We start from the raw sequence: 14,372 nt of genomic DNA, 5'->3' as shown, positions 1-14,372 counted from the left end.
TCGTGGTGTTGCTATGTGTGTGTGTGTGTGTGTGTGTGTGTGTGTGTGTGTGTGTGTGTGTGTGTGTGTTTTTACAACAAAGGAGACAGCTCAAAGGCACAAAAAAAGGAAGCAATAATAAAAAAGCCCGCTACTCGCTGCTCCTATAAAAAGAATTAAAAGAGGTGGCCGAAAGAGAGGTCAATTTCGGGAGGAGAGGTATCCTGATACACTCCTCTTGAAAGAGTTCAAGTCGTAGGCAGAAGGAAATATAGATGAAGGAAGATTGTTCCAGAGTTTACCAGCGTGAGGGATGAAAGAGTGAAGATGCTGGTTAACTCTTGCATAAGGGGTTTGGGCAGTATAGAGATGAGCATGAGTAGAAAGTCGTGTGCAACGGGGCCGCAGGAGGGGGGGAGGCATGCAGTTAGCAGTTCAGAAGAGCAGTCAGCGTGAAAAAAGCGATAAAAGATAGAGAGAGAGGCAACATCGCGACGGAATTTTAGAGGTAGAAAACTATCAGTAGGAGGAGGAGAGCTGATGAGACGAAGAGCCTTAGACTCCACTCTGTCCAGAAGAGCTGTGTGAGTGGAGCCCCCCCCACACGTAAGATGCATACTCCATACGAGGGCGGACAAGGCCCCTGTATATGGATAGCAACTGTGCAGGGGAGAAGAACTGGTGGAGACGATACAGAACGCCCAACCTCAAGGAAGCTGATTTAGCGAGAGAGAAGATATGAATTTTCCAGTTGAGATTTTGAGTTAAGGATAGACCGAGGATATGTAGTGTTGAAGAAGGTGACAGCTGAGTGTTGCCGAAGAATAGGGGATAGGTGTTTGGAAGATTGTGTCGAGTTGATAGGTGGAGAAATTGAGTTTTTGAGGCATTGAAGGACACAAGGTTCCTTCTGCCCCAATTGGAAATGATAGCAAGGTCTGAGGTTAAGCATTCTGCAGCTTCCAGTCTGGAGTCGTGTACTTCCTGTTGGGATGGCCTTCTTTTGCAAGAAGTTGAATAATACAGAGTGGAGTCGTCGGCGTATAAGTGGACAGGGCAGTTTGTTATGGAAAGAAGATCATTGATGAATAACAGGAAGAGAGTGGGTGATGGGACAGAGCCATGTGGAACACCACTGTTGATAGGCTTAGAGGAAGAACAGTGACCGTCTACCAGCGCAGAGATAGAACGGCCGGAAAGGAAACTGGAGATAAAGGAACAGAGAGAGGGATAGAATCCGAAAGAAGGCAGTTTAGAAAGCAAAGACTTGTGCCAGACTCTATCGAAGGCTTTCGATATGTCTAGCGCAACTGAGAAAGTTTCACCGAAACGGCTAAGAGAGGATGACCAAGAGTCCGTTAAGAAGATCGCCTGTAAAACGCCCCTTGCGGAACCCATACTGACTATCAGATAGAAGGTTGAAAGTGAAAAGGTGCTTTTGAATCTTCCTGTTAAGGATTGATTCAAAATATTTAGATAGACAGGAAAGTAAAATTATAGGGCGGTAGTTTGAGGGATTGAAACGGTCACCCTTCTTAGGCACAGGCTGTGCTAAGGCATACTTCCAGCAGGAATGTGTGTGTGTGTGTGTGTGTGTGTGTGTGTGTGTGTGTGTGCCTTGATGTGTGTGTGTGTGTGTGCCTTGATGTGTGTGTGTGTGTGTGTGTGTGTGTGTGTGTGTGTGTGTGTTGATGTTGTGTATGTGTGTGTGTGTGTGTGTGTGTGTGTGTGTGTTGTGTGTGTGTGTGTGTGTGTGTGTGTGTGTGTGTGTGTGTGTGTGTGTGTGTGTGTGTGTGTGTGTGTGTGTGTGTGCAATAAATCTGTAGAGATATATTGTTGCTGACCTGATGTGGATATTTATTTAATTTTGTAATTGATTTTTTTTATTATGAATTTCCTAAATTCAATTAGTGTTTCAAACACAATCACTTACTCCCTGCATATATATATATATATATATATATATATATATATATATATATATATATATATATATATATATATATATATATAGCCTTTTTCAATTTTTTTACGCCCTTGAACTGTCTCCTCTATATATATATATATATATATATATATATATATATATATATATATATATATATATATATATATATATATATATATATATATATATATATATATATATATATATATATATATATATATATATATATATATATATATATATATATATATATATATATATATATATATATATATATATATATATATATATATATATATATATATATATATATATATATATATATATATATATATATATATATATATATATATATATATAAGTATCCAGCTTTAGTGTGCTTGAGTGGGTGTGTTGGTGACGGTGCGTTGCTGGGGGCGCCAGGCCTGTGATCCTCAGTTGAAGTTGCCATAGAGTCTCTCGTTGCTGAGGAAGGCGTTCATTGCAAGGTGAAGGAACTCGTACTGGTCCTGTGGGCACATGACACAGCTTAAAGGCAAATATCCCTTCGACCTACTTTTAGCTGATCAGTTTTATTTTTATACTCATGTAAAGGTAGACATTTTTTTGTCTATATTTCTAGGGTAACTACTACAGCTATTGCTACTACTACCTCTACTGCTACTATTACCTCTACCACTACTACTATCCTTACGTGCAGTATAGTACTACAGTACAACTATTACTACGTACAGTACACACTCTATAAACGCGACCTTTAAATCAGGTAAACTCTTTCAGGGCCTAAGACACAAATATGTAAATCGGACCAAATCCGGGATATATGTTGAGTATCCAGATAGTGTCCAGATGCATGGTGTAAGTCACATGGAAATCTAGTTTACTGACTCAAGGCTGACTGACGTGTCACAGTGGAGTGAGAGTTGAGTGTACTGTGTGTTACTCTGACCTGCAGAAAGACGTCAATGAAGTATCACACAGGTGCCTGTTGTGGAAGCTGGAGTATATGCGGAGGACTAGAGGGAGTGCCCTAGAGGGGAGGGAAGGTAGACAGGAGGACAGTAACAAAGAGCAGGATGGAGGGGTGTCACAGGTGGAGTTTTGCAATGCTTGGGTCTGGCGCCAAAATGTTTGCTATGTATGTCAGTGACATGATGGAAGGAGCCCGTTTCATACTGAGAGTTTCCACATTGCACGAGACCTACATTTAGGACACATTTTCCATACAACAGTTACTCTCCAACTAATGCGAATGCGGTATTGAGGCCGGCCAGTCAAACAAAAACCAGGGACAAGCGATGAAAATGTAAATTAAAACCAGTACCATGTTGGAGGCCACTGAGAGCCAGGCATCAGGTTTTGGACGAGTTCCTCCTGGCCCCTGATTCGCTAAATGCAATATAAGTGTGACTGCAGCTTAATTAAGCTTCTCGGTGACCGAGTCCTGGCCGAACCGTCGTTGGCACAGGATAAGAGAGAGAGAGAGAGAGAGAGAGAGAGAGAGAGAGAGAGAGAGAGAGAGAGAGAGAGAGAGAGAGAGAGAGACCGGGGAAGTCCTAGTACATTGGAAAAGAGCAAATGTGTTCCCATTACATGAGAGCGGAAACAAAAAAAGAGCCTCTGAACTATGGTCAGTTTTTTCTAACAAATGTAATGTGCAAGCGCTGTGAGAAGATAATTAAAAGACAGTGGGTAGACCACCTAGAAAGAGAGAAAACAATAAAAAAAAGTCAATTTGAATTCAGACGAGGTAAATCTAATATGTTTTTACTCGAGACAGACTTTGCGCAGTGGCAGTATCGTAACTGATGAAGTTAGAGGTGCCACTAGGTAGAACTAAATTGGATTGGTGGGAATCAGCAGCACCTAACTGGACTATTACAGACACATCTGTGGTAGCCAAGCTCTACCCCGCCTTCACGAGGTGACCTCGTTATTACACCACATTATTTTTACTAATAGCAGTATTTTATTGTATAGTAATTTTATTTTTTTGTGTGGTGGAACTAAAGGGGAGAGCTGGTACCTTCTGTACTTTGTCTCTATGGGACGGTTCTCTTTTCATATTTTTATCCTTTTTCATGATTTTTTAAATTTAGTGATGGTAGTTCCTGACAATCTGGTGCCCTGTGTCCCTCCAGGAATTAGAACAGCGATAGTCCTGCCAGCTGCCAGTGGCACCTCCGGGGGTGGACGAAAAATGGCTACAGGCAGAGGGGGGTCTCCATCTGCCCCTGGGGAGGGGAGGAAGAGAAGGAGGGAGGCGCTCCATAGGGTAGCATGCATAAATGCGAATGGGATGAGTGAGGAAGGGAAGAGAAGGGAGATAATTAACGAATTCCAGAAAGGAAAGATTGATGTGGCAGGTTGTGAGTGCGACGCATATGATAGGCAGTGGTGTGTGGGGGGGTGGGAGTGGGGGCGGGGAGAGGCTGTGGGAGGGTGTGGAAGAAAAGGAGGCAAGGGTCGAGGGGGGAAGGGGGAGACAGGGGTGTGCGTCATTGGCCTCCCCTCGAGTGTGGGCGGGAGCGGATGGCCATGGGTGGTGTGGTTCCAGGATAGTGTGGATGACAGGGAAGATAGTGATAGTAAGGTATGCATGGGTGTGTGTATATGCGCGAGTGAACGATAAGGGAAGGAAAAAGCATGAGTGAGATGAAGAGATTTTGCGGGGACTTAGGACAGTGTTTAAAAAAAACTTTGGAAGTGAAAGAATAATTCTTGTGTTAGGAGATATGAATGCAGAAGATGGAAACAGTGAGATTGGTGGTGTGGTTGGGAAATGGTGTGTTGATGGAGTGATTGAGAAAGTACAATACCTTGTGGATGTTTGTGCTGAGAGGGGTCTGTTCTTGGCAAAAACTTTCTTCCAGCACAAACTAATTCACAGGTATACGTGGACAAGGGGTGGCATGAGGAGTGTAATATATTATATAACTGTGGATACAAGGTTGCAACAGGATGCAGTGGATGCAAAGGTTGTGAGAGGAATGTATAGTGGATCTGATCACTTCACGGTAGTAGCTAAAATCAGGATGAAGGAGAAATTGGAATTCAGAGGGAATGGGAAGAAGGAAAAAGGTAGGAAGGAACTAGCAAGTGAGAAATTGCATGACAGTGGCCACAAGGATATGTATAGGAGGAAAGTAGAGGGAATACTTGGAAGAGCAAGAGCACATATAGTATACAGTGAAGGAGTGAAGGAGGTTTGTGAGGTGTTCAAGAGTTCAGTGGTCAGGGCAACTGAGGAAGTAGTCGGGTATAAGTCGTGTGGAAAAGGAAAGAAAGGGACAACGTGGTGGACGGATGAGATAAAAGAGGCAGTTGAGGAGAAAAGGAACTTCGATAAAATGCTACAGAAAATGTGACGGATGAGGTTAGATGGAGATGGGAGAGAAAGTACAGGGAGAGTAAGATGTTGGTAAAGAGATTGGTTAGGGAAAGTAAAAAGAGAGTGGATGAGGATTATGGGAGGAACATTTCAGCAAAATACCAAGAGAACAAAAAACTTTTCTGGAAAAAAGTTAAAAGAGGAATTGTGGGGGGGGGGGGGGGTGACATTTGTAGCATGAAGAGGAAAGCTGAAGTGCTCATGAGGGGGAATGAGTAGACAGAGATAGAGGAGATAGAGGTGTGGAAGCAGCACTGTAACGAATGAGAGTATGGGAGGGGGAACAGAAGTGACTAGCATAGGAATAAAGATCACTGTAGGGCTGCCAAATCCAAAGGGGAGAGTGGAGAGAGGTGAGATAGAGAAGGCAATGAGTAAGTTAAAAGTAGGAAAGGCCCCTGGAGCTGATGGCATAACAGCAGAAATGCTAAAGTATGGAGGAGGTGTAGTTGTGAAATGGGTATTGTGGATATGTATCCTAGCATGGGAACAGAATGAGGTGCCAGAGGATCGGAGAAAGGCAATTGTTGTGCCGCTGTACAAAGGGAAAGGGAGCAGAGGTGATTGTAATAGTTACAGGTGAATAAATCTACTCAGTATGGCAGGAAAAGTGTAAGGCAGGGTTTTAAATGAGAGGATGAAGAAAATAGCTGAGAAAAGTGTATGCGATGAACAAGGATTTTCACGAAAGGGTGGGGTTGTGTAGAGCAAATATTTGCACTCAAAATGTTAGCTATAAAATATATAGAGAAGGATAGGAAGATGTTTGCTGCGTTCATGGACCTGGAGAAGGCATATGACAGGGATGACAGGAAGGGGTTGTGGGATGTTCTAAGGATATACGGTGGGTGAAGGCGTTTTTCTGATCCTTTTATAAGGATGCGAGTGCCTCTGTACACATGGATGGTGAATTGTGAGTTGAGTGAGAGGTTTGGTGTTCGCGTGGGTGTGAGACAGGGGTGTGTGATTTCACTATGTTTTTTTATTGTATACATGGATGGTTGTGTGAGAGAAAAGAAAGCCAAAGTGGGGGAGCTTGGTCCAAGGCTGAAAGTGAGAGGTATGGAAGTCATTAGTTGCGGGTCTGTTTAGAGATGATACAGTGTCGTTGACAAAGAATGAGGAGATGCTGCAAGGGATAGTGGATGAGTTTGACAGGGTGTGTAAGAGGAGAAAGCTGAGAGTGGATGCTGGAAACAGTAAGGTTAAAGTATTTGAGAGGGTGAGAGGACAGGTCATTGATTATGCAAAGGCGTACAGAGTTAGAGCAGAGGGTAAAATGAAGTGAACGATAAGGTTAGGGGAGGAGCGAATGGAGGAGATGACTGAGTTTATATATTTAGGAGCTGTTTTATGTAGGGATGGAAGTATGGAAGGTGAAGTGAGGGAAAGAGAAGTGAAATGCAGACAGGTGGTGGGTGCATTGGAGAGAGATATGAAATGAAGAAGTGTGAGCATGGAGGTAAAGAGGAGAATAAGGAGTATCAATATTCTGCCAACTCTGCCATATTCATCAGAGACGTGGACATGGCATGCAGTACAGCACTCGCGAATGCCTGCAGTTGAAATTAATTATATAAGAGGTGCATGTGATGTGTCAGGATGGGATGGATAAATTATTGAAAGCATGTACAAGAAGTTTGGAATAGGTGCGACAGCAAAAGGAGTTGAGTGTGGAGTGGTGGAGTGAGTGAAGAATGGTGCATTGAAATGGTTTAGACACGTGGTGAGAGTGAAGGAGAATGTATTCGTGAAGAGAGTGTATGAGGGAAGGACCGAGGGAGGGGTTGTCAGAGGAAGTATTGGAGCGAGAGAGTTTGAAGTAGCAGGATTGAATGTGCTAAGCTAAACCATTTCAATGCACCATTCTTCACCCACTCCACCACTCCACACTCAACCCCTTTTGCTGTCGCACCTATTCCAAACTTCTTGTACATGTTTTCAATAATATCTCCATCCCATCCTGACACACCACATGCACCTCTTATATAATTAATTTCAACTGCAGGTATTCGCGAGTGCTGTGCTGCATGCATTCGAACTCCCGCTAACCATAATCTTTACATTTCAGCCCGGAATCGTGCCAAATCTATTCTCCGACTAACCCAAAACTCCTTCATTAATAGCAAATGCCAAAACCTTGCTTTCTCTAATTCTTCCCGTGACTTCTGGCATCTAGCCAAAAATATCTCCTACAGTTTCACTTCTTCCTCTTTCCCTCCTCTCCTTAACCCTGACGGCAACACTGCCGTCTCATCTGTCTCTAAGGCTGAACTCTTCGCTCAAACTTTATGTAAGAACTCCACCCTGGACGATTCTGGGCATATGCCTCCTACTCATCCCCCCTCTGACTCCTTTATGCCTATAATTAAGATTCTTTCTAATGATGTTTTCTATGCCCTCTCTGGCCTCAACTCTCAGAAGGCTTATGGACCTGATGGAGTGCCTCCTATTGTCCTTAAAAACTGTGCTTCCGTGCTGACACCCTGCCTGGTCAAACTCTTTCGCCTCTGCCTGTCAACATCTACCTTTTCTTCCTGCTGGAAGTATGCCTTTATACAGCCTGTGCCTAAGAAGGGTGACCGTTCCAATCCCTCAAATTACCGTCCTATAGCTTTGCTTTCATGTCTATCTAAAGCTTTTGAATCAATCCTTAACCGAAAGATTCAAATGCACCTTTCCACTTCTGACCTTCTATCTGATCGCCAGTATGGTTTCCGCAAGGGACGTTCTACTGGTGATCTCCTTGCCTTCCTAACTGACTCTTGGTCATCCTCTCTCAGCCGTTTCGGTGAAACCTTTGCTATTGCGCTGGACATATCAAAAGCCTTTGATAGGGTCTGGCACAAATCTTTGCTTTTCAAACTATCTTCCTACGGTTTCTATCCTTCTCTCTGTACCTTTGTCTCAAGTTTCCTCTCTGACAGTTATATTTCTGCTGTGGTAGACGGTCACTGTTCTTCCCCTAAACCTATTAATAGTGGTGTTCCGCAGGGTTCTGTCCTTCTCCCATTCTCTTTCTGTTGTTCATTGATGATCTTTTTTCCATAACAAACTGTCCTATCCATTCTTACGCCGATGACTCTACTCTGCATTACTCAACTTCTTTCAATAGAAGACCCACCCAACAGGAACTAAATGATTCCACGATGGAGGCGGCAGAACGCTTAGCCTCATACCTTGCTATTATTTCCGACTGGGGCAAGAAGAACTTGGTGTCCTTCAATGCCTCAAAAACACAGTTTCTTCACCTATCCACTCGACACAATCTTCCAAACAGCTATCCCCTATTCTTTGACAACACTCAGCTGTCACCTTCTTCAACACTAAACATCCTCGGTCTATCCTTAACTCAAAATCTCAACTGGAAACTTCATATATCTTCTCTTACTAAATCAGCTTCCTCGAGGCTGGGCGTTCTATACCGTCTCTGCCAGTTCTTCTCCCCCGCAGTTGCTATCCATTTCCAGGGGCCTTGTCCGGCCTCGTATGGAGTATGCATCTCACGTGTGGGGGGGGGGCTCCACTCACACAGCTCTCTTGGACAGAGTGGAGTCTAAGGCTCTTCGTCTCATCAGCTCTCCTCCTCTTACTGATAGTCTTCTACTTCTTAAATTTCGCCGCCATGTTGCCTATCTTTCTATCTTCTATCGATGTTTTCATGGTGGCTGCTCTTGTGAACTTGCTAACTGCATGCCTCCCCCCCTCCCGCGGCCTCGCAACACACGACTTTCTACTCAAGCTCATCCCTTTACTGTCCAAATCCCTTACGCAAGAGTTAACCAGCATCTTCACTCTTTCATCCCTCACGCTGGTAAACTCTGGAACAATCTTCCTTCATCTGTATTTCCTCCTGCCTACGAATTGAACTCTTTCAAGAGGAGGGTATCAGGACACCTCTCCTCCCGAAATTGACCTATCTTTCGGCCACTCCTCTAACTCTTTATAGGAGCAGTGAGTCGCGGGCTTTTTTTCACATTTGTTAACTTTTTTTATGCCCTTGAACTGACACCTCTGCTGTAAAAAAAATAAAAAAAAAAATAAGAGGGAGTGCCAGAACAAGGAGAGATGGAGACACTTCTGCCGCGGCCACCCCCTGGAGGGAAGTTCCCGCGAGGGAGCAGGGCGTCGGGGATATAGATAGACAGATCTAGAGTAATAGATATAGTGCAGGAGAGAGATGAATGGGTGGGCTGTGTATTTTTGGACCTAAAAAAAGGCATTTGATAGTTACATTTAAGAGATTGCAGTGAAAATTAGAAAATAGAGGAGGAGTGGGGAGGAAAATGACAGAATGAATGAAAAATTACATAACAAAGAGATAAATGAGAACTGTGTTGAAAGATGAGAAATCAGATTGGAGAACGGTCAAACGTGGAGTTCCACAGGGATCAGTGTTAGCACCTATGATATAAATATATATAAATGATATGCCAGAAAAAAGTAAAGATTTACATGAGTATGTTTGCAAATGACGCCAAAACTGCTTAGAAAAAAATAGATATGAAGATGATTGTAATATACTGCAGGAAGATTTAAATGAGATTCATGAATGAGGTAAAGACTGGGAAATGGAGTTCAATGAAAAGAAGTGTCACACAATGAAAACGGGCAGGAGTAAAAATAGACCAAGTGGAATGTATAAGATGGGAGGGACGATCATCGACACAGAGAAGGAAGAAAAAAGGCGTATGAATTACAATACAAGATACAGTGAAACCTGAGAAGCACAGAAATATAATATTTGGAGAAACATACAGTTTCAATGAATCAATCAGTGGGGGCATATGCCGGGGGGGCACGTCCTCTCGCCCATCCTACGATGCCAAGCCCGGGGCTCCGTTAAGGTAAGTCTCCATCAGTCTCCTTTCCCAACCCGAGGAGCTATCGACTTGCTCAAGCCACGAACTCCGTGGTCTCTTCCACTCAGGATTGTCTCTTACAGAGACAACTCGATGAGCAGGACCAGCTTCAGGATAACATCCCACTTGCCCGTTTAGCCGGAGTTGGCGTTGACGGACTATGCAGGTACTATATGTCGAATCAGTCTCACGGAATAGTTGCCGGTTAAACACAAAGACATGCCAGCGATATCCGCCTACCGGCGCTATAGGCGTAGACGTAAAAAAAAAAGAAAAAAAAGACATCCATTACCAAAGGGATCAGTTCGCCTCTCCATGTCCCCATTTAGTGTTCATGTCTCACAACCATAGAGTAAGACAGGGAGCACAAGGCACTTGAAGATCTGGATCTTTGTCCTTCTGCACATGTATCGACAACGCCATATACTCGTGTTGAGCGAGTTCATAACACCGTGGGCCAAGCTAATCCGCCATAAGACTTCCTGGCCAGACTCACCGTTGTTATGAACTACGCTACAAAGATTCCTGAAACTTTCTGAGTCTCAACGTCCTCGCCACTCGCATGAACAGACTGTACAGTTTCATCTAGCAAGCCTCCAAACACCTGTACTTTGATTTTGGCCCAGGATACCTGAAGTCCAAAGGGGTTCGCCTCCTTGTGCAGTACCTCGAGAGCCATCACCTAAATATCCAGCGACTCCGCCAGGATTACTGCATCATCTACAAAAACAAGGTCAGTAACCATGGTATTGCCAATGGATGCTCCGCAATGACTCTGGTCCACAACTCTGCCCAGTACCCAGTCCATACAAGTGTTGAAAAGCGATGGGGCAAGAACACAGCCCTGCCTCACTCCCGCATTTACGGGAAAGAAGCTGGACAAACCGCCCCCACACTTCAGAGAACTCTCTGTCACATAACACAGGCCAGTCAGCAAAGCAATAGTTCTCGCAGGAATCCTACAGAGTCGCAGAAAATCCCAGAATGTCTCAAGATGCACTGAATCAAACACCTTCTTGAGATCGACATAGGCTGCAAGCATCCCCGGTCGAAACTTACCTCGGCGCTCCATCAGTACTCGAAGGGCTAGGATACAGTCAATTTTTGACTTACCAGGCGTGAACCGAGACTGTTCAGGTCTCTGCAGCTGCAGCAGCTAGCTGTTAACTCACATCAGCAAGCACCTTGCCTGACACACTGAGCAGTGTAATACCACGGTAGTTGTTGCAGTCCTGGCTGTTCCCTTTCCCTTTCCAGATAGGGACGGCCAACCCCCTTTTCCAGCCAGGAGGAATGGTTTTAGACTCCCATACGGCAGTCAAGACTGTATGGAACCCATGGATCAATGCTTCCGCAGGTACCAGGTGCCTTACCACCCCTTAACATTGCCACAACCTCTCTGACCTCGACCAGAGAGGGTGGGCTTTCGCCAATGGGTGAATCAGCATCCGCCACCTGCAACCCAGCAACTGGAAGCTGCCCATGTGGAGGGTCCGCAGTGTACAACTACTCACAGTACTCAGCTCAATGAGCCCTCTGCGCATCAATGTCCGACACGAAGCAGCCGTCAGCTGTTTGAATAGCCTTCACCTGAGAGGGAGACCTGGAGCGGAGCTTCTTCAGGGCTCAGTAAGCAGGTCGGAGGTCATACGCATTTAAACGGCCCTCGACTTCTTCAGCGAGACCCCTGACATGCCTCTCCTTTTCTCTCCTCAGGAGAGCTCTAGTCCTGATTCCTAGCAAGTTTGACAGTGCGACTCTCCTCAATATTCTCCAGCGTCTCCACCGAGGCAAAGCCACTCCTAGATCTCGGGCGCTTTCCAATGCACTCCTTGGCAGCTCGCAGATTCTCACGTTTGAAGGTATCCCACAGTCCTCCTGGGTGCCGAGCACATCGAATCGGTTTGAGACTGTCACGGTATACTCCTGAGCACATGCCAGATCCTTCAGTCTCTCTAGAAGCAACACAGTAGTGTTGCATCTCGAGATTCTTCTTTACATGAAGTTTAAGTGTTGCAACAACAAGCCTATGATCAGTTTCAAAGAACTCAGCATTCTGGAAAACCCTTCAGTTTTGAAGGATCCTCCAATAAGTACTTACGAGGATGTGGTCAATCTCCTTAGATACCGCTCCGGCACTGCTACACCAAGGCCAGCGGTGCAGCTCTGGGCCCATACTTATAAAGCTAACACCTCGTCTCCGGCTCGTCTTAAGAGCCCAAACCGGCCCTGTGGAGCTGGATGTGAATCTGAGACGCGGCGCGAGTAGCTAAAGTTGGTCCGGGGCAGGCATAAATCTGGGTCTCGTCTGAGGCTCGACATTCAAATGTAAACATTGCCGGGTGTTGCCAGACAGCCAGCGTGCCTCATCAAATCGTTTTACATTCAAACGCTCACTATAGTCTTACAAAACCCTATTATAATGGATATGATGTACTTCTATTCAATACTTTCACCATTTTAAGGTATTCTTACCCATTAATTTTCATATGAGATAACTGATCTCGCCGTTGTTGGCAACTTTACGTTTCCCACTACCCGTGGCGGCTGGAGCCCCAGCTATGGTGCTAACCCTCCTGTGAAACGAGACTTAAGGCACACGCCTCATTTCTTTATAAGTATTGGCCCAGCTGTTCTCTTGTTTCAGGAACCGGCAAATCTCAAGTTTCTGGATTTTACAAAATTTCAGGAGGAGAAAGCTGTTGATGTTCCTGGTACCAGAACCTTGGGGACCAACACATAACTCGTAGCCAACCCTGGCACTGCAAGTAGTAGCAATGAAGTCGTCCAGGACTATGAGTGTGTCCCGGCGAGGGCACTGGTCTAATACGGAGTCAAGTTTGGCGTAGAACATCTCCGCCTCAGTTTCACGCATCTTGGTAGGAGCGTATACTGCAACAAGAGGCATGAAACTCAGTGTTTGCTTCAGCCTCACTCGCAATATACGGTCATCAACCGGAGCAACCTCAACCACAAATGGCAGTAGTTGACTGGAGATGCCCATAGCTATCCCCTGGACATGGAAGCCATTGCTCATGCCGGACCAGTAGAAGGTGCACCCCCCCTTACTGATATTGCCACTACCAGGCCTCCTCATCTCAAAGAGTGCCACTATGTCCAACCTCAGCATTCTGAGCTTATCTGATAGGTAGGGCAGTCGACTATTGTCCGAGAGGCTCCGGACGTTCCAGGAGCCCACACGCAGGGCCCTCCGAAGGTTAACCCCGGGCGCAGCCTCTGCACCACCCCGGCCACCCGCAAAACAAAAAGAGGGGAGAGGGGGCCCTTCCTCCTTCGCGTTGCAGGGGGCTTCGTGGTGCAGTGGTTAGCACACTCGGCTCACAACCGAGAGAGCCCGGGTTCGATTCCCGGGCGGAGTGGAAAAATTTGGGCGGCTTTTCCGATACCCTACGCCCCTGTCCACCCAGCAGTAAATGGGTACCAGGTATTAATCGGGGGTTGTGTCCCGTCTTCTGAGATATGTTCCCTTCTCCCATAATTCTTTCCCCTTCTATCTCTCTCCGGCATATGGCCACATATGTTGCGCCGACTAAACGAAACTTTCCAACTTTTTCCTTCGCGCTGCAAGGGTCCCATAGGCTTTGTCATGCACCCGTCACTGACGGCAGGCTCCCCGGATGCGGATGCAACGTGGAAGCCTGCCGCGCGGTCGGGCCCCCCACCAAGGTCGGATCGGGGTCGAGGGTCGCGCCACAACCACGACCTCTACCTTTTAATTTGTTTTTGGCGAAGGATATTTTTTTTAGTGGGGGGAGGGGGTGCAACCCCCCCCCCCCCAATTAGCCCAGATCAGGGGCTGGCCTGACTGCTCACCATAGTAGCTGGGACGCAGGACCCCTGGGATGATTAATACCCCGGTTACCTAAAGAAAGAAGCATGATCAGGAGAGAGAGAGAGAGAGAGAGAGAGAGAGAGAGAGAGAGAGAGAGAGAGAGAGAGGGGGGGGGAGGGGAGACAGGTCGGGGAGGTTGAGGATGCTACATTCCTCATTCAGATAGACCAGCCCCTGTCTTATATATAGTTTGCTGCAAAATATTAGATTGGAATTTCACTACTTAGATGGGGACATGGTGAGGAAAAAAAATAACATGAATTAGACCAATAATTGAGTATGCAGCAGTAGTTTGATCACCTCACAAGAAAAAGGACCTATGGAAACTTGAAGGATTCA

The 14,372-nt window shown here is 45.5% G+C and overlaps 1 protein-coding gene across 2 annotated transcripts in view; it reads right to left on the bottom strand.

The window, feature by feature from the left end:
- Positions 1–2,269: 2,269 nt before the first annotated feature.
- LOC126984023 (receptor-type tyrosine-protein phosphatase F-like) overlaps positions 2,270–14,372 on the bottom strand; it is a 196,407-nt gene continuing 184,304 nt past the window's right edge. For both annotated transcript variants that reach the window (XM_050837367.1, XM_050837377.1), the window contains one exon: positions 2,270–2,436. The gene's annotated coding sequence lies outside the window, so the exon portion shown is untranslated. The remainder of the gene's footprint in view (positions 2,437–14,372) is intronic.

Source organism: Eriocheir sinensis, chromosome 5 (assembly GCF_024679095.1).
Source record: "Eriocheir sinensis breed Jianghai 21 chromosome 5, ASM2467909v1, whole genome shotgun sequence".
Lineage (NCBI taxonomy): Eukaryota > Metazoa > Arthropoda > Malacostraca > Decapoda > Varunidae > Eriocheir > Eriocheir sinensis.
This window is presented reverse-complemented; position numbering and strand designations above follow the sequence as displayed.